At 39.6% G+C, this 19826-nt stretch overlaps 1 protein-coding gene across 1 annotated transcript in view; it reads right to left on the bottom strand.

The window, feature by feature from the left end:
- The window catches only part of PCDH15 (protocadherin related 15), a 1265671-nt gene that overhangs the window by 961300 nt on the left and 284545 nt on the right, over positions 1–19826 (bottom strand). The gene's annotated exons all lie outside the window — the stretch shown is intronic.

Raw genomic sequence — 19826 nt, 5'->3', positions numbered from 1 at the left:
GCCAGCTAGCAGTAAGATAGCCACGTGCTCTGATCTGCTCGGATCCCTGAATGGCTAAGACCCAGGGGTCATTTCGGTGGTGAAGGGATGAAGATACACGTTCCCTGCTCACCCCACCATTGCAGGAGGTGAAAAGCGAGGAGGGCCCCAGTCCGTGCAACTGGACACGCATGAGGCTGTACCTGTGTTTCAGAGGAGAATGAGCACACAGTCAAGGGGATCAAGTTTCTGAAATCTGAAGACTCGCATGCAAAGATACATACACTGACTCACACTTAGCCAAGGCAGAACAAAAGCAAAGAGCGAATGGAAGAACCAATTTGCAGTGAACAGTAACTCTGCGCGAGTGTGTGCAAAAGACTTCCACGTTGCCTTGAAAATGAGAGGAAACCTTCTATGCTTCAATATGTACCTCTTTGACAACTGTTTGCTTCTCTGACATTAAGCCACACAAAAACTCTGCCCTGCAAGTGTTCGGTTACTAGCTTTGACACTCAGCTCTGTTCCTGAAAGCAAATGAGTTTGGACTTGGAGTCGGCCTGATAGGAGGCCGACATGCTCACCCCATGAACAGTGACCACTATCCCCCCCAGCCCAACCCCTGCATGCCTGCCACAACTTCATCAAATCGGTGACCACCTGCACGTACTAGAGAGACCCATCAGACTGGAACTTGCAGCTCAGGCTCACCTTCCCTGCGACATCCAGAGTGTGCTTATAAAGTAAAGGCCACACCGCAAAGCGGGCAAGCTGTTAGTACTACCTAGCACTAATTCTGCGTTTGGGAGATAAAGTCTACCTGGATCCAAATTCTAAATGGTTAATGCTTCCCGACACTTTTGTAAAGGAGCACATATTCTAATACACTAACATATCTCTAGGGAAAACATCAGGGCCCTCCAGATCCCAACAAATCACAGAATAGTCATTGTGGGGCAAAGTCAGCCTCTCACACTTCCCCATTAACGATAATCTCCAGCAACTGCCACTCATAAAATGAAATGACACACAGGTGCATTTGCGCACAAAAAGGAAAAAAAGAAACATGGTATCAACACTCTCTCCCTCTTTCTACATTTTGTCAAGGAGAAAGAAGCAGCAGAAGAAAGTGGTTGAGCATTTGCATTTTTAAAACAGGTCAAGCTGCAGAGAGTCATAATTCCGAAGCATGGGACTTCCTAAATTTTACATTAACATCTCAACAAAACCATAAGCCCACAGGCAGGGATCCAGAAGAACAAGAAGACAGAGCTGTGTTTCCTCTTGTAACAGATAATTGTACACCATCCCCACTCTATTCTTTGAACAAGCAGGACACAAAGTGACAGCATGACACAGACTCACAGCACTGCAAGGAAGTCTTAACTTTCTCTGTACTTCCTGCTGCCTCACATTGGAAAGATTAAGGGACAGGAGGGGGAATTAAAAAGCAACTTACTTGCCGGTTTAAAGTTTCATCTTCAGCCCGTGGAAGATTATGCAGCAAGTTTTCTTGCCAAGGCTGCGTGCGTCCTGAGCATCCCTTTCAAAACAGACAACGCTCATCCTCCAGGTCCCAGAGGATTTGCTCACACGGACTGCTTCTTGTTTCTGGGAGGCATTAGTATCCAGTCTTGCATCATCCAAAAAATGTTACCAGGGATTTTTTTTTTTCCTTTTAAAAAGCCCCTCCACATATTAAGCCAGGAGGCACACTATCCTTGTCCCCGTGCCGAGTTGCATGCCTGCTGCCTCAGTTATGGCAAGCGGCAGACTCGGAGCTGCGAGCAGGAATCCGTCTGCCCTCTATCTGTCACTATTAGCTCCGCACGTTGACTCTCTGGCAAGAGAGCAACAGCAATTAGCTAGCCTGCTTCTCCCCCACACGCAGGGCAGCGGAGTGCGTGAGACCACGCGGCGACTGGTGAGCTCACCGCGCCGATTAGTAGCAGGGGCCGCAGCCCCCAAGACAAACTGATATCCCGCTCATCATCGGTGTTGGCGGCTTTATTGTACTGTGTTTTCTCAGCCGGCCCGTGATTCTCCGCTCTTTTGTGTGGCTGTGTTTTCTGTTTTACCCCATCGGCGCTAAGAAGTTCAGCAGCTTACACTCCGGGAGAGTATTAGCAGCAAGTCACCATAATCCCTGAAGCCCCTTCCACCTCCCAGCCTTGGCTCTGGGCGTCACCCACCTCCCGAGTTTAAACCCACCCTCTTAGAGCCAGCTCTCCACCTCTCTGCCGGCAGAGAGAAACTTCACACTCTCTCTAGGAGCTAAGAAGACAGTTTTCAGGTTTTGGAAAGCACATATAAGTCATGTAAGGGCATTATGGAGAATCACATTATAAGAAAAGTAATAACATATTTCTTAAATACAAGATTCTCACAACAAATTTACATGTAAGCTGGTGGAAACACTAACACACACGGTTATTCTCTTACCTAAATCAAGTGCCCGTTTCTTTTTTTTTTTTAAAGATTTTATTTATGTATTTGACAGAGAGCGATCACAAATAGGCAGAGAGGAAGCAGAGAGAGAGGAGGGGAAACAGGTTCTCCGCTGAGCAGAGAGCCCTACACAGGGCTGGGTTCCAGGACCCTGGGAACATGACCTGAGCCGAAGGCAGAGGCTTTACCCCACTGAGCCACCCAGGCGCCCCCCCGCCTTTTTTAAGATTTTATCTGTTTATTTGAGAGAGAAGGAGCATGAGCAAGGGGAGATGCAGAGGGAGAGGGAGAAGCAGACACCCCACTGAACAGGGAGCCACATGTGGGACTGGATCCCATGACCCTGGGATCATGACGTGAGCCGAAGGCAGTCACTTAACCCACTGAGCCACCCAGGCACGCCCAAGTGCACATTTCTTAAGGAACTTGCCGTGCCTAGAACTTACTCAAGCCCATACCAAAATCTGCCCACATGCTCATCTGAAACCTGAGCAGGAAGAATCTAAAAATGAAAGCAACATCAGTACTTATTAGAGCAGTGGTTTCAACAGACCAAAGACCCTAAGGTTGTTTAAAAATGAAAAGGTGAAAAAAATAAACATAAAAATAAAAATGAAAAGGTGAAGAGGACACAGACAGAATCCCCTATCCCATATCTTCCTCATGAACAAGGTGAATTATGTATCATTATCACTCAGTCTCTTTAAGAAAAAAGTATGTATCACACAATACCTCTAGAGTGTTACCGTATTTGGATGTATATGTTCACAGAAGGTAACATCTCATTTAATGCAAAATTTACTTATCTTCCAAGTTCAGTTTTCCAAAGGAGAGGAAAAAAAAAAAATCTTGAGCAATGTGAAAACAATCTGAAGTTGGCCAAATGAATGTCAAACAGAAAAAGATATACAATTAAATCACAGATGAATCATAGGTGAACCCCCAGAGCCCTTGGGCAGAACCCAGTTGCTCTTATTTTATTTACAACTCACACAAACAGAATCATTTGCTTCCTTCAAGACACAGAAGACTGGGGGCAACTGGGCAGACATATTTCACAGTTGTAAGAACTGATGTTGTAAAGGTTTAAATATTGATGCTTTAATAAAGATGTCTTTATCAATAATGTTTAAAGACATTTGTGTATATTTTGTTTGAGACTTTATCATTTCTCTGAAACATGACATTTGTGGAATGATCTATACATTGATATTGCTGGTTAAATAAAACCACTGCTGTTATGAATATTTTTTTCAGTGACATGAATTATTAAACGTACTTTTCACGAATGACAAAGTCAGCCTCATTCCTGGTGATGGTTAGTTATAACTTTGATACATCAGAAAGATAACTAGAATATAGAAAAGTTCATCTCTTCCTCACCTCCTATGAGGAATTAGATTATTATGAATTAAACTCTTATGGGCAACAATAGCTGATTTTTGTTTCTTTTTAAAGCACCATATTTAAGGCTTTAGGAAAAAATATATTTTTAATAAGATGTAAAAAATGCACTATATAGTACAGGATGACCTTGCATGAGTTTCAGAAACACAATGAACAAAAGGGAAAAGCCACTGAAAAAGGCACAAACTTGAGACAGCAGGAGAAATATGGTGGCGACTTCTCTACATCTCTTTTTCTTTTTCTTCTCTCTCACACACACATTTTTTAAAAAATTAAGTATTTTATTTATTATTTATTTGAGAGAGAGAGAGGAGAGAGAGAGCATTCAACCCATGGGATGGAGGGAGAGAAAGTCTCAAGCGGACTCCACCTGATCAAGGACCCCAATGTGGTGGTCTGTCTCACAACCCTGAGATCATGACCTGAGCCAAAACCAAGAGTCCAGCACTTAATCGACTGAGCCACCCAGCACCCCACACACACATATTTTAAGATCAAGTTGAATCCTATTCTACACACATTTAACCTCTTTTTTTTTCCTTTAACAACATTCCATGGACATTCCTTTTGTCAATAAATCTAGATCTAAGACATAATTACTGATCTTTCAATATATATGCATATATACAGATATGTTATTTCACAAAACACTTATGTTTTGACATTTAATTTTTAATTCTGATATATTTGTTGAACTATCTTTTATTCTACTCTATTAGCATGACATTCTAGGAGTGGAAAAGGTTGGTCAAAGGGAGTTAGTCATTCAATATTATTGTGTGAACTCTTACAGATGACACTTGAAGAGTTCTGTGTGGATCTGGGCATCCTAACTCCTTCTGTTCCACAAAGATTGGGTCTTATTTAATTTAGGTCTGTATGCCTACTGCCTCTAGCCAAGTGTCTCACATATAAAGTTAGACCTAAAAGTCCAACACACCAATGGGCATGTCCAATACGCCCTCAAAATGAATGGATTTAAACACTGTAAAATACTCTATCTTAGTCAACACTATGAGGCTTCCCTTCCCTTAGCAGTATGGAAAGGAGTGGTGCAGCTCATGGTGGACAGAGAATGGGGAACACAGAATTCTGAAGGGCCAGAAGCAAGAATCCAGGACATTCAGAGACCAGACAAGCTCTCAAATCAGAGAACACAAATGTCTGTGGAAATTGGGTCTGCATGAGAGATACACATGGAAATGGGAACCATTACGGACTAAGTTCCTATGAAGTAGGAGAATAAAAAAGAATGAAGAAAACACTTCTGCTTCAGATACACATATTCTCATAGCCTGGCTGTGATTTAGGGTGTACATCAGAATTGGAACACAGTTATGGGAATCCGTAACTAATTCCAAAGGGGGGATTCCAGCAAAGTGGACTGAGTGGCAGGTGCCATTGAGAAAGAGACACATCAGAGAGGCTGGGAACTGCAATGAGCTAGGAACTGGACCTGGATGTGGCTTCTGGCCCTGACTCTATGGGCTGGATACTAACTGGGCTTCATAACTCTTGGTCATCCTTCTCACACGGGGAGCAAAAAATCGGGCATTTTTCAAAGCCATTTAACTATGTTGCTAAAGAGCCTGCTATTCACTAAAGACATTACGCCTCCTCATGGTTTTGTGGGTATGTCTACAATTTGGGGGACATATCAGCATCCCATGTAAGAGTGTTGAGGCTGGGATGCAAGTGTCTGAGATCTGATGGTCCTATAACTTTAACTAATTCCTTAACCTCTCTGAGACTCTGATTTCTAACCTGGATATTAAAGTAGTAATGGTATCTATACCTCACAGGTTCATTAAGAGATTCAAATGGGAAATATTTTGCAAGTACTTATAATTTAATGGAATATTGCATATATGTAGTAATTTTTAGGTATTAGTATTATAATTTTAACATAAAGTTTGGTATGATTAGGTTATAGGTGCAGACAAGAGAGTGTCAGCTCATTTGAGAAATTCCAGATAAGGAATCCCTAAATCTAATTTTTTAAAAGACTTTATTTATTTGAGAGAGAGGGAGAGAGAAAGCACACAAGCCAGGGGTGAGCAGCAAGCAGAGGGAGAAGCAGGCTCCCCACTGAACAGGGAGCCCAACACAGGGCTCAATCCCAGAACCCTGAGATCATGACCCAAGCCAAAAGCAGAGGCTTAACCGACTGAGCCACCCAGGCGCCCCAAACTCTCATACTTTAAAGAACAGCAGCCAATCACACATACATGAAACTCACTTTAATTTACTTTACTAAAGAAGAAATTAGGGGTCCCTGGGTGGCTCAGTGGGTTAAGCCTCTGCCTTGGGCTCAGGTCATGATCTCAGGGTCCTGGGATCGAGCCCACATCGGGCTCTCTGCTCAGCAGGGAGCCTGCTTCCCCCTTCTCCCTGCCTGCCTCTCTGCCTGCTTGTAATCTCTCTCTCTCTCTGTCAAATAAATAAATAAAATCTTAAAAAAAATAAAGAAGAAATTAGTTATATTACATGCTTTGGAAAGATTTTAAACATTTTTAATATTTAAAAACATTTAAACACTGAAGGTGAGGATTTCATTTATTTTAGAACATGAACAAAATGTTATCTATACAGTTAAAAATGATTCATTAAAGTTGACCAACTGGTGTGTCTGGGTGGCTGAGTCAGTTAAATGTCTGCCTTTAGCTCTAGTCATGATCCCAGCGTCCTAAGAGACTACATCAGGCTCACTGCTCAGCGGGGAATCTGCTTCACTCTCTCCCTCTGCCACACCCCCTGCTTGTGCTCACTCTCTTTGTTAAATGCATAAATAAGATCTTAAAAAAAATAAAATAAAATAAATAAAGGCAGTCAACAATGGCGATGTGGATATGCAAATCATATTATATGACCTAAAGGAGACTTATGCAGCCTTTAAAGTTCTAATCATGAAATCCATGAAAAATGTGGCAAAATAAAATAGGTGGTCAAATTTTAAAACTAAAGAAAAATAGTATGCATCCTCTCTTAGAAACTACATTACCGTGTATACACATACACATGTACAATGGTGGACAGAAATAGGGTGGTTATATATAATCACAGAGAAACCACAGTAGATTCCCCCCCACACAAATAATTCCTTTAATGAATGTTTATTTCTTACATTCCCTTTTAGCACTGCTTCTTTCACTCACCTCCTCTTCCACAGATAACCGCTTGAATATCTATCACATGCATTTTTGCATGTAATTGTGCAAAATATGTATTTTGTGTTTTTCTAAAAACTCTTAAAATTAATTATATTAGCATTTAGGGAGAATTTTTTTTATAAAAATGAATGCTGCACATTTTACAGAGTGATGGGATACCCATAATGCTCCAGCTGCATGCCAACACCAGCTACATTCTACATACAGCTGTGAAGATTACCACAAACCTTTATATTCATGCCAGTTCATCCGTGCACAGGGATTTAATGAACAATAAAAAGCAAATAGCCAGTCAAAGATACTAGTTTTATTTTCTGTATCTAATTTTTTTTTGGGGGGGGGCTTTGACTTAACAGTAGGTTTCTATTATACCTACAAACAGCACGTGTATATATTATAATGCAAAGCTAAGTCTCCTCTTATCAAGAGATTTGAAACATTGCTCATTCCATTCACGAGCTCTGGAAAATTTGTAAACGAACTAAATAGAATGTTTCGTTAGGGCTTTAGACTACTGTTTGCTGGTAGGAAGCATTTCAGAGCATCTGATTAAAGTTAAGCAAACCAATACTAACTCATACACTATTCTCACATATACCTCATTGAGAAAGCAAGACATAAGAGGATTTTGTCTATCCTTCCAGAATGAGGACTGAGTCCTTGAGCCAATAGGAGATTCAAAGCAAAAAGAAACAGAGAAGGCTTCTTCTTCTTCTTTTTAACCCAGATTAAAGCTTTAGTGAACAAAAGCCTCAGCAGTATTATCAAAAGCGCCTTACTCATTACAAGCAGTGTCTCACCAAGTTGGCCTGGGATCAAGCCATTCTAGGCTTGTTAATGTCCATGGTCATTTAAAGTTGGGATTCAAAGCTAGTGGCTACAACAACCACACAATAAACCCCCGACCAGGGACCTGGGGGCTAGAGGCTACCTGGACACACATCAATAAGCCTTTGTCATGATTTCATGTTATATAACTTTATTTTTTATTTTGATACCCCTTTATTGTCAGGATTCAAGGTAGCTCTAGTTAACAAAGGTTTTTGTTTTATTTGTTTTTGGTTTTTTCCAGCAATGCTTTTCTTCCCCTCATTCCTCCCTCCCTCCCTCCCTCCCTCCCTCCTCCTTTCCTCCCTCTCTCCCTTCCTTCACCCCTCCCTTCCTTCCTCCCACTCCCCCTTTCTTTACTTTCCCCCTTCTAACCTTCCTTCCTTCCTTCCACCTAGGACTTGCCTGTATTATAGTTTCAAGGGTAAGAACAGCATAATCTCCAGTTAATACTTAGCTGTGCTGAGTGTCCAACAGGCGGATTATTTTAGAAGAGCAATTTGGGGATATAATACAGTAGTTCAAGGACAGTGTTGAAAGCCATAATTAATTTCATAAACATAGTTATGTGTGCACATACATAATGTGACTAAAATATGTGAAGATGCTGAAACTGTGCACATAATTTTTTAAAAACTTAATTCTTAAAGAACATTGAATTCAGAATAGGGCATTTATTTCCATGTACATCTGATGGGCTTCCAAAAAGAAAAATTAATTTTAAGTTTGGACAAAATTATAAGGTCAAATAATTTGACTATTTTATATAACCTAAAATCTTTTGAAACCAGAAAAATAAAACTAAAAAAAGTTTTAAGAAGATGGTAATTGCTATAAAATATTATCTAAATGCCAACTGCTTACTTTTTTAGCTATTTTGTACCTGCCTTAAAGATACTTTTCTTTTCCCTAAAGACAGAAGTGTAGATATTATAAAATAGTTTTGTTGCCTTAAATAGAACCAAAAAAAAAAAAAAAGTAACCCTGTATTACTCATGTTGCCCCTTTTCAGTTATAAGTCTTCTATGCTAGATGTGTTTGTATTGCATTGTTGTGTGACAATTTACCACCACTTTAGCTTAAAACAACACGCATGTGCCAATTCATACCTTGTAGGAGTTCTGGGTCCAGGCCAAGAACCCACACAAAGCTGTGATCAAGTTTTTGGCTGGGCTCAACTAAGAAAACTATCTGTTTAAAGCTCATTCAGATTATTTGCAGACTTGATTTGGTTATGATGATATGACCCAGAGTCCTGGTTTGACTCTCCCTGACCACTGGTACGTGTTTGTGCTCAGGGGCTGGAGGATGTCCCTTGTTTCCTCTCCCCTGTGACCCCCTCGTTAGCTTATAGCATGGCTGTTGGTCTCCTCTAGGCCAACAGGAGAAGCTCTCTCTGCGTACCAGCAAGAAAAAGCCTGATATTCTCATGTGGTATCATTGTAAGATGGACAGCCCAGAAGCTTTGCCATTTCCCATTGGTTATAAGTCAGGTAGGTACAAGTCTCCCACATTCAAGGAGAGGGGATGCTGCATAGCAGTCCATGCAGAGACCAAAGGACCACCCTAGAATTCTGAACACTGGGTTGACTCCTACTGTACTTAATACCTTCAGGGAGACACAAAACTGCATCTATCTAGACATAAATAGTAACTTAGAACAATAAAGTAATTGAGGGGTGCCTGGGTACCTCAGTTGGTTAAGCATCTGCCTTCAGCTCAGGCAATGAGATCAGGCCATGATCTCAGGGTTCTGGGATCGAATCCTGCACTGGCCTTGTTGCTCGGCAGGAAACCTACTTCTCCCTCTGCCCACTGTTGCCCCTGGTCGTGCTCTCTCTCTCTCTCTCACAAATACATAAATAAATAATATTTTTAAAAATAAAGTAATTGAAGATTCTGAACCATCAGAGCTTACTTTCAATATTTTTGAAAACATATGTAAAAGTATATGTTATTTTATCAGGAAAAAAATAACCAATATGTTAAAACTCCTACTGAAATCCAATCACTTTGATACTTAAATAGTTGATATTTAAGACCAGAATTGCTGAGGAAATTATTTCCAAAAAATAAACAGAAAAAGTTAAAAGAATCGCAATGTAACCTTAAGCCACATGCAGTAGAGGAATTAAGGGACCACATATTGTATGGTAGGTATTACCTACTATGAATTATACTTTTATATAATTTCCTGAGGACTCAGGAACTTTTTTTTTTCTTTTCTTAGTAGTAGGTAAAAATAAAACTTCAGTTAGCTTTGTTTTGTTTCCCCACCTTCCATAGAAAATCCGAGGATTAGCAAGGTATCCTCTTAGATTCCTTGAACTTAAAGCCTATTACTATACAGAGACTCTGCGTGTGTGTGTGTGTGTGTGTGTGTGTGTGTGTGCATGTGAGAAAGAGAGAGAGAAGTAAATGCACACATAAACACACATGAAGCCATTCAGTGGGTACTTGTAGAATTATTTTGGTAATTAAAATGCTCCTTGTTGGGGGTGCCTGGGTGGCTCACTCCTTAAGCATGAGCTCAGGTCAAGGTCCCAGGGTTCTGGGATTGAGCCCCGCATTGGGCTCCCTGCTCAGCCAGAAGTCTGCTACTCCCTCTCCCACTCCCTCTGCTTGTGTTCCCCCTCTTGCTGTGTCTCTCTCTATCAAAAAAATATATAAAATATTTTTTTTTAAATGTGTTCCTTGTTGGACTTCAGGTGACAGGGTTAAGAGTTTTATAAATCACCTTCATCACTCTGCTAGCCTGGGGCTTAGGAAGAAATCCTCAGCACCATGTTTTGCTGACTTTAAAATGGTCTCAGTTATCTATAATTCTAAAACTATAATTTTAAATTCAGACACATTTTGTAGTCCTTCAGGAGCCCCAGTATCAGCAAATATTCATTCTTTCTTTCCCTTTCTTTCTTTCTTTCTTTCTTTCTCTCTTTCTTTTTCTTTCTTTCTTTCTTCCCTTTCTCCCTCCTTTCTTTTCTTTTCTTTCTCTCTCTCTCTCTTTCTTTTCCTTCCTTTTCTTCCTTCTTTATTCCTTCTTTCTTTTCCTTCCTCCCTCCCTCCCTTCCTTCCTCCCTTTCCTCCTTTTGTTTTTTAGTTTCTTTTCGTTTTGTTTTTTAATCTGGTGCTTTCTATACCAGACCCAACATTAGATTATAAATTATAAATATTATTATAAATTATAAATATTATAGAAAGCTGGTGCTTTTTATACCAGACCCAACATTAGATTATAAATTATAAATATTATTTTTAAAAGAAATAAGACAGATCACTAAGGTTTGCCGTAACTGAGGCTTCTACTACTTTACTCTCTGATTTACACTGGTTTCTCTTTGACTCAGTAACCACTACTTTAGTCCACTTCAAAGAGCAGAATCTGGGGAGACAGACTTGTTCCCCAAGACTTAAGTGAGTCTGCTCTGTCTTTCTGTCCTTCCCTGCCTCCTCCAAAAGCTGTCACTAACTGCTATGTTGAAGGATAGCTGCCATTCCGTGAAAGCAGCAGGCCCATCTCCCAGGCTTCCCCAAACAAAGCTCTATGGGCAGAGGGGACACAGAAGCCTGGTCATTCCCAAGGCCAGCAAGCTGCTTCTCATCCACAGAGATGCACACCGAAGTGAGCTTGGGAGTGTGGCCTGGGTGTGGGCGCTCTGCTCACCCAACATCCCGAAGCAAGTGGAGAGCCAGCCCGTCTCCTTGGAAGCTCCCCTGGCCACCTTTCAGAGTCACCTCAGCACCCTGAGCTTAAAGGATTATGGACAGTTGCTTTATTTCTTGGCAATTACTCAGATCTCTTTTCAGTGTCTTCTCATGGCTCTTTTTATTTTTCACTTTCAGATTTTAAAAAACACCCAGATTCTAGCTTACGTTCTCCTTCCCAAGGGCTCAGTCCCTCCCAATCCATGGATTTTCTAATGCAGCAGATGACTCCCCAGCTTTCATGTCTAGAGCACATCTCCATCCCCATTCACATCTGCCTCTAGAGGCTCCATTTGGATGTGCCAAAAATTCACAAGAAATATGAGATCCCTCTATCACTTCCACTATCCCCCCAGTGTTCATGCAGCCTGTGTTTCCTTGTCCACAAAAGACAATCCCATCTAAACAGTTACCTGAGTCAGAAATCGGGGAGCCACCTCAGACCCCTACCGTTCTCTCACTTCCCCTCTAATCAAGGACACACTGGTGATGCTATCCATACCTCCTGAACATATCTGAAAACTATTCTTTATTCTCCAGCCCTTGGACACCACAACCGTTGCTCTTCAAAATAAAGCAAGAGACCCTGAATTTCCATATCTATTTCTGCCTCTCTTCAATTGATTCTGCATATCCCAAAGGAATGTCTGAAAAGTCATCCTGATTAAGTCACTTTTTAGTAACATCTCTGATTGAAGTCACCATTTGGAATCCATTCATGTTCTTTGCAATCTCTTAAAATCTGGCCTCATTCTTCTTTACAGAATTCCTTCATCATACTCCTCTCTTGACTATCTACACATCAGTGACTCTGAACACTATTCCTGTAGTGCTCACAAAAGCTATATTTTCTGCTGGACAAAAAATAATTTTTATCTCCAACCCACACTCTGTACACATACCATACACCCAACTAATTTTTACATTTTCTTGAAATCTTAAATATTTCAAGCTCCTGAACAATTTAAGCTAGCTTATTCTCTAAGCTAATGTATATGCTTCCATAATAGAACATTGTATATATTGTTATTTATTCCTATATTTGTTGTTCAGTGTTGATCTTGTCCACAGGGTCATAAGTGTGATGAGACCAACAAGTAGGTCTCTCTTATAAGCCCAGCATCTAACACAATGAACGGAAGTATCTGTTTATTTGAATTTATCTTTAAATAATAGTTTTACTTGATGGAAAAAGTATGGAAATGTCAACACAGAAAAAAATTAAACATGTGTTTGTAACATGGAAGAACTTTGGCAAAAAGAACTGGATGATTTTTATGTAATTCTCACAATAATTTCTCAATGTAATTGTCTTAGTCAGTTTTGGAAGCTCTCGCAAAATTAGCTCACAGACTGAGTGGCTGGAATAACAGACATTTATTTCTCATAGATCTGGAGGCACGGTTGGGTTCTTAGTGGAGGAACTCTTCCTGATTCATAGATGGCCACCATCTTGCTGTAACCTCAGGGGAGGGAGGGAAGAGGGGGATGAAGGGGTGGGGAGGAAGAGATTGAACACATGGGAGTGAGCGAGTGCATGCTCTGGTCCCTTCCTCCACTCCTTAGGGTACCAATCTCAACCAGTCCCAATGCGGGGGCTCTACTCCCATAACCTCATTCATGAAAACCTAATTACCTCTCAAAAGCCTCACCTCCATATACCATCACATTGGGAAACAGGGCTTCAACATATGGATTTTGGGGGGACTCAGACATTCAGTCTATGACAGAAGACATTATTTCCATGATTACAGAAGAGAAAGCTGAGCTTAGAGAAAAATGATCTTGCAATACCTTGCAGATAGTAAATGCTGAAGTCCTTCAAATAGTATAATAGGTCTTTTCTGATCCAGCCACCATGTTTTACAGCAGAAAAAAGCTCTATTCTGTACATCAACTCTAGTACATTATTGCTGTCCGCCCACTAAATATGCACCTGCTTCTGGGTTTCTCTACTTGCTTCTAGATCTGCCTGCAACACTTTTCCTCTCTTGATTTTCACTCCAACTCCCAATCATAGGATGTTTTGCTCACACCTTTGGGTCTTCTACATCTCAGCTAGAGTCTACAGTGTGACAGCTTCTCATTCACCCAATTCTTTTTTTTTTTTTTTTAAGATTTTATTTCTTTATTTGACAGAGATCACAAGTAGACAGCAAGGCAGGCAGAGAGAGAGGAAGGGAAGCAGGCTCCCTTCCGAGCAGAGAGCTTGATGCAGGGCTCTATCCTAGGTCTCTGGGATCATGATACGAGCCAAAGGCAGAGGCTTAACCCACTGAGCCACCCAGGCACCCCTCATTCACCCAATTCTTAGTCAAATGTCCCTCCTGTATACCAGTTGAATATCTGGAACATATCCTGCACAGTAAATGTTTACTTGTCTCCTCCATGCACTGTTAGCTCATATGTTTTCCTCAGTATTATATTCCTGGTACTGAAGACAGTACCTGACAATTGGAAAATGCTTAATATATATTTAAATAGTATTAAGTAAATGGATACAAAAGCCCATCTTTAAGCTCAGGTCTGTCTCTTTCATAGCTCAAGACTTTGCAGTGTATGCAGAATAATTGGTAATGGATTTAACTGAAATCTAGTGGATCATTTGAGGTTCTACAGCTGCTGAGTGAGAAAGAAACACATAATTATTAAGTTAGAATCATTTCAAGCCACTTTATTAGTTGTTTAGAAAACAACTCTTTGAAAGCACCAGAAGGCAAACATAAATCACTGTGTCAAAACACCAGCCATGCTTGTGGACATAAAGTTTTACCAAAGGGAAATGAGAAACTAAGACTTTTTTATGCCCTTTGATTTATGTGGGCAGGGGGGAAAAGAAAAAAAAACTGTTCTCAACTCAACAAACTATCTGGTCATTCCTGAGAGAATAAACAAAAGCCATAGAAATGTACTTTTATTAGACCAAAGTAATGAAATAAAAATAATATATAAAATTAACAGTAAGTAAATGTGAATACTTCCCTAGAGGGTAGATTTAACAGATCTGCTATAGGACAAGAAGAATACAAATATATAACAAAGAAATATTCCCTATATGTTTACAAGATACAATTTTTTTAAGAGTTTTATTTATTTTAGAGAGAGAGGGTGAGAGAGAGGAAGTGGGCAGGGGCAGAGGGAAAGGGAGAGAGACTATCAAGTAGATCCGTGCTGATCAAGGAGCCCAATGCAGGGTTCAATCTCACGACCCTGAGGTCATGACCTGAGCTGAAATCAAGGGTTGGACCCTTAACTGACTGAGCCACTCAGGCACGCCATACAGGATAGATTCTTAAAGTAATGCTGTCCCTCTCCTTCCATGGCTTTATATTTTAATGGTATAAAATGTGGTAATTTGGCAGTTCAAAGCTACACGGACCTTATAGTTTCTCCCTCTTACTTTATGGGCTGCAGTGCTACCCAAGAGAAACTCATACATTTAGTTTTATCCTAATAAAAGTAAGCCTGCCTGTCTGTATATTCTTCTTTTGATTGACTTACTTGCTTCTTTGTACTCATTTGAGTGAAAACAATCTAAGCCTTAACTATCAACCATGCAAATCTTGGAACAAGGACGAGACTCTGTTGTGATCCACCTCATAAAAATACTATTTGATATACTGAGAAATTGTATTATAGTTCTAACATTAAATATACAGAGTATATTAAAAGAAATGTCCAGAAAAATCTGAGAGTGTACTGTAATAATTCCTTTCTGTGTGAAAGCATTCATTGTATACTATACTTGAGGAATCGTCTTAGAAGCTATAATAATAATGAGCCACCTTATCTAGAACAATCACCATGAATCATTTAAAGTGAACGTTATAATCTCCAATAGAAGAATGGGGAAATATAGCTTTAATGATATTAAATTAACTTCCTGGGATCAAACAGGCTCTAAAAGGCAGAGCAAGATAATCAATCTGCCTGTCTCTAAAACCCACATTCTTAATCATCTCTATCAATTGCCTCAATGTTAAGGAAATCCAAAGTGAGTATGAATTTGTCAAAAAGGAAAGATTCATCCTGTGGCCCGGCAGATCACTTCAATATCACTGCTGTGGATCTTTACCACGGAGCTCATTCTATTGGTAAAATCGTAAGTGAAAGAGTAGCAAGATGAACAACTGATGGTCATTTTCAATCCAGTCTTTGCACTGAACCAATCTTCTAATGAATTACACACTGTGCCTTTGGGGTTACTATGGGGCCCAGAAATGTCCTTAGAACAATGTACTCTTGGAAAGCCCATTCATCATCCCATTTCCATAAATGAAATGCTAGTTACCAAAAGTGTTAAGACACTCATGAAATGACACAGACACCTGGAAGGTCTTTTCATTTTACCAGCCTTACCTACATATGCTACAACTATTACAATCCACTTCATAGTCATACATAGGTTAAAAGCATACAATTTGTTCTTTCTTGAATTATAATTATTTATGTGCCTAAATACCTCAGAGGATAGGAAACTATATTAAGGAAGGGACAGTTTCATTCTTACTTATACCTTCCTAGCTCCTCCCAGACAACTTAGTACATAGTTCCTACTCAAAGTTTGGTGTATTGAAATCTATAATTCTTTTGTTCATCTTCTTCATTTTTCATCATCTGTGCCATCTAGATTATTTTTGTTTCATTTAATCTACCTATCCATCATAATTCATGGATTAATGTCTAGCTTAAAATGTTCATGTGGCAAGTCTCCATTTAGAATGGAACAATTTTTAAAGAAAAAAGATTTTTATTTATTCAGAAGAGAATCAAATTGATTCATTATTAGGGTCTCTTCGGTGAAACTATTAAGTGATTTCTAATTGTGGCAAATTTTGCCATGCAGAGACATTCACCTACATATCTCTCATCACACATGTCTCTCTTACAATGTGTCCCTCTTCCTGTTAAGAGCTGTCTCATGATCTCTCCCCCGAACCTAGGCTGGCTTGTCACTCTGACTCCAGTGCCAGGGATGCTATGTGACTTCTGAAACTAGGTGATAAATGTTTTCCAGGTTCCATCCAGACCTCTTGAGAGGATAATTTGAAGTCCTGACTGTGCTGAGACCAGGAGACAGATTGCAGTAGAGTCTGTAGGGCTCCTGGAAGAACAAGACAGGCCTGGACAGCTCTCCTGTGCCCTGCCCCTCTCTCACCCCAATCTGAGCGTCATTTACCATCTGACTGTAACTTTCAGACCCTGACCCAGAATTGCTGGGTCAGAACTTCCTAGACACTTCGACTCACAGAAACTACAAGGAATCATAAATTTTTTATTGTCGCTTTAAGCTATTTGTTATACAACAAAAGTAACTAGAACACTGATTTTTCTTAGAACATAAATTCTTTCAGAACAGCATCTGAGGACACAATTAAGTACCTGCAAGTACTAAAAAATAAAATAAAGTACTTGCTGATGGTTTGATTGGATTTGTTTCATTGAGGACATGCAAGGTCCCTAATATCACATTTTAAAAATTCATGATGACTAATATAAGGGACATAGCAACTCTCATAATGTTATACGTTAAAAAAATAAATAAATAAATAAATAACATTCAATTAGTGTACCTTATCTCCCTTGCCCATATTTTGACTCTTTAACTCATAATGCTTGTTCATATTCAATTGTGTAATTAGTTGAAATCTAAAAACCTGAAATTCTTTGCCATTCTTACAAGTGATAACTGACATTCGTTTAGCATCATTTATTGAGAAAAACACTGAAACTAACAGAGTTTCCTCTTTTTAAAAAAATATTCCTAGCTAAAATGAACTATTGGGACTTCATCAAGATCAAAAGCTTTTGCGCAGCAAAGGAAACAGTTCACAAAACCAAAAGACAACTGACAGAATGGGAGAAGATATTTGCAAACGACATATCAGATAAAGGGCTAGTATACAAAATCTATAAAGAGCTTAGCAAATTCAACACCCAAAAAACAAAGAATCCAATCAAGAAATGGGCAGAAGACATGAACAGACATTTCTGCAAAGAAGACATCCAGATGGCCAACAGACACATGAAAAAGTGCTCCACATCACTCGGCATCAGAGAAATACAAATCAAAACCACAATGAGATACCACCTCACAGCAGTCAGAATGGCTAAAATTAACAAGTCAGGAAATGTCAGATGCTGACGAGGATATGGGGAAAGGGGAACCCTCCTACACTGTTGGTGGAAATGTAAGCTAGTGCAACCACTCTGGAAAACAGCATGGAGTTTCCTCAAAAAGTTGAAAATAGAGCTACCTTATGAACCAGCAATTGCACTACTGGGTATCTACCCTAAAGATACAAATGTAGTGATCTGACGGGGCACGTGCACCCGAATGTTTATAGCAGAAATGTCTACAATAGCCAAACTATGGAAAGAACCTAGATGTCCATCAACAGATGAATGGATAAAGAAGAGGTGGTATATATATATACAATGAAATACTATGCAGCCATCAAAAGAAATGAAATCTTGCCATTTGCGATGATGTGGATGGAACTAGAGGGTATTATGCTTAGCGAAATAAGTCAATTGGAGAAAGACAACTATCATATGATCTCCTTGATATGAGGAAGTGGAGATGCAATGCGGGGGGTTTGGGGGTAGGGAGAGAATAAATGAAACAAGATGGGATCAGGAGGGAGACAAATCATAAGAGACTCTTAATCTCACAAAACCAACTAAGGGTGGTCGGTGGGAGGAGGATAAAGGAGAGGGTGGGGTGGTTATGGGCATTGGGGAGGGTATGTGCTATGGTGAGTGCCGTGAAGTGTGTAAATCTGGGGATCCACAGACCTGTACCCCTGGGGCTAATAATACATTATATGTTTATAAAAAATTTTTAAACTGTAAAAAAAATTCCTAGATATTACAACACCCATGATTTTAGAGGTTATTTTCTCATTAAGGTTCAGTAATAAAAAATAATACATTAGGTAATGTGTTTTATATAGTTTTTAAATTTTTTTTTAATTAACATATAATGTATTATTTGTTTCAGGGCTATAGGTCTGTGATTCATCAGTCTTACACAATTCACAGCACTAACCATAGTACATACCCTCCCCAATGTCCATACCCCAGCCACCCCAACCGTCTCACTCCCCTCCCCACCAGCCAACCCTCAGTTTGTTTCCTGAAATTAAGAGTCTCTTATTGTTTGTCTCCTTCTCTGGTTTCATCTTATTTCATTTTTCTCTCCCTTCTCCTATGATCCTTTGTCTTGTTTCTCAAATTCCTCATATCAGTGAGATCATACAATCATCTTTCTCTGATTGACTTATTTCACTTAGCATAATACCTTCCAGTTCCATCCACATCTGTTGCAAATGGCAAGACTGCATTTTTGATGGCTGCATACTATTCCATTGTGTGTGTGTGTGTGTGTGTGTGTGTGTACACACACACAAACATATACATATATACCACATCTTTATCATTCATCTATTGATGGACATCTAGGTTCTTTCCATAGTTTCGCTACTGTGGACATTGCTGCTATAAACATTCGGGTGCATGTGCCCCTTTGGATCACTACGTTTGTATCTTTACGGTAAATACCCAGTAGTGCAATTGCTGGGTCATAGGGTAACTCTATTTTCAACTTTTTGAGGAACCTCCATGCTGTTTTCTAGAGTGGTTGTACCAGCTTGCATTCCCACCAACAGTGTAGGAAGGTTCCCCTTTCTCCACATCCTCACCAACACCTGTCATTTCCTGACTGGTTAATTTTAGCCATTCTGACGGGTATGAGGTGTTATCTCATTGTGGTTTTGATTTGTATTTCCCTGATGCTGACTGATATTGAGCACTTTTTCATATATCTGTTGGCCATTTGGATGGCCAGAAAGTAAAGATCTGTTCATTTTTTTTTTTTAAACACTTCTCAGTTTCACTAATGTTTCTATGTAATTTTTACCCATCATGTTGGTAGCATCCAACAAAATGGAATAAAAGGCATAGATATTAAGATTATATGCTACAATAAATCTATTTTAACTGTGGAAATTACCTCCCTTTATTGTGTGACTTATATATTCCCTTAGCAGGTGATAAGTTCAATATATTTAAATGTCAAACCTGTCATATGACTAAGGTCAATTATAATTTTTCTCCATAGAGAAGGAATTGCTATAGATTTTTCCAGAATGCTTTTTTTCTCTCCCCCTTATGTTTTATAATGTAGGTGAATATCCTCTAACATTATGAGAAAGCATACTTTGATTGATGTAGTATCAACTGCTGTCATCACCAGTTTTCAAAAAAAAAAAAAAATCCAATTGATAA

The sequence above is a fragment of the Lontra canadensis genome, unplaced genomic scaffold (genome assembly GCF_010015895.1).
Source record: "Lontra canadensis isolate GAN:19392208 unplaced genomic scaffold, GSC_riverotter_1.0 scaffold162, whole genome shotgun sequence".
Taxonomy (NCBI): domain Eukaryota; kingdom Metazoa; phylum Chordata; class Mammalia; order Carnivora; family Mustelidae; genus Lontra; species Lontra canadensis.
This window is presented reverse-complemented; position numbering and strand designations above follow the sequence as displayed.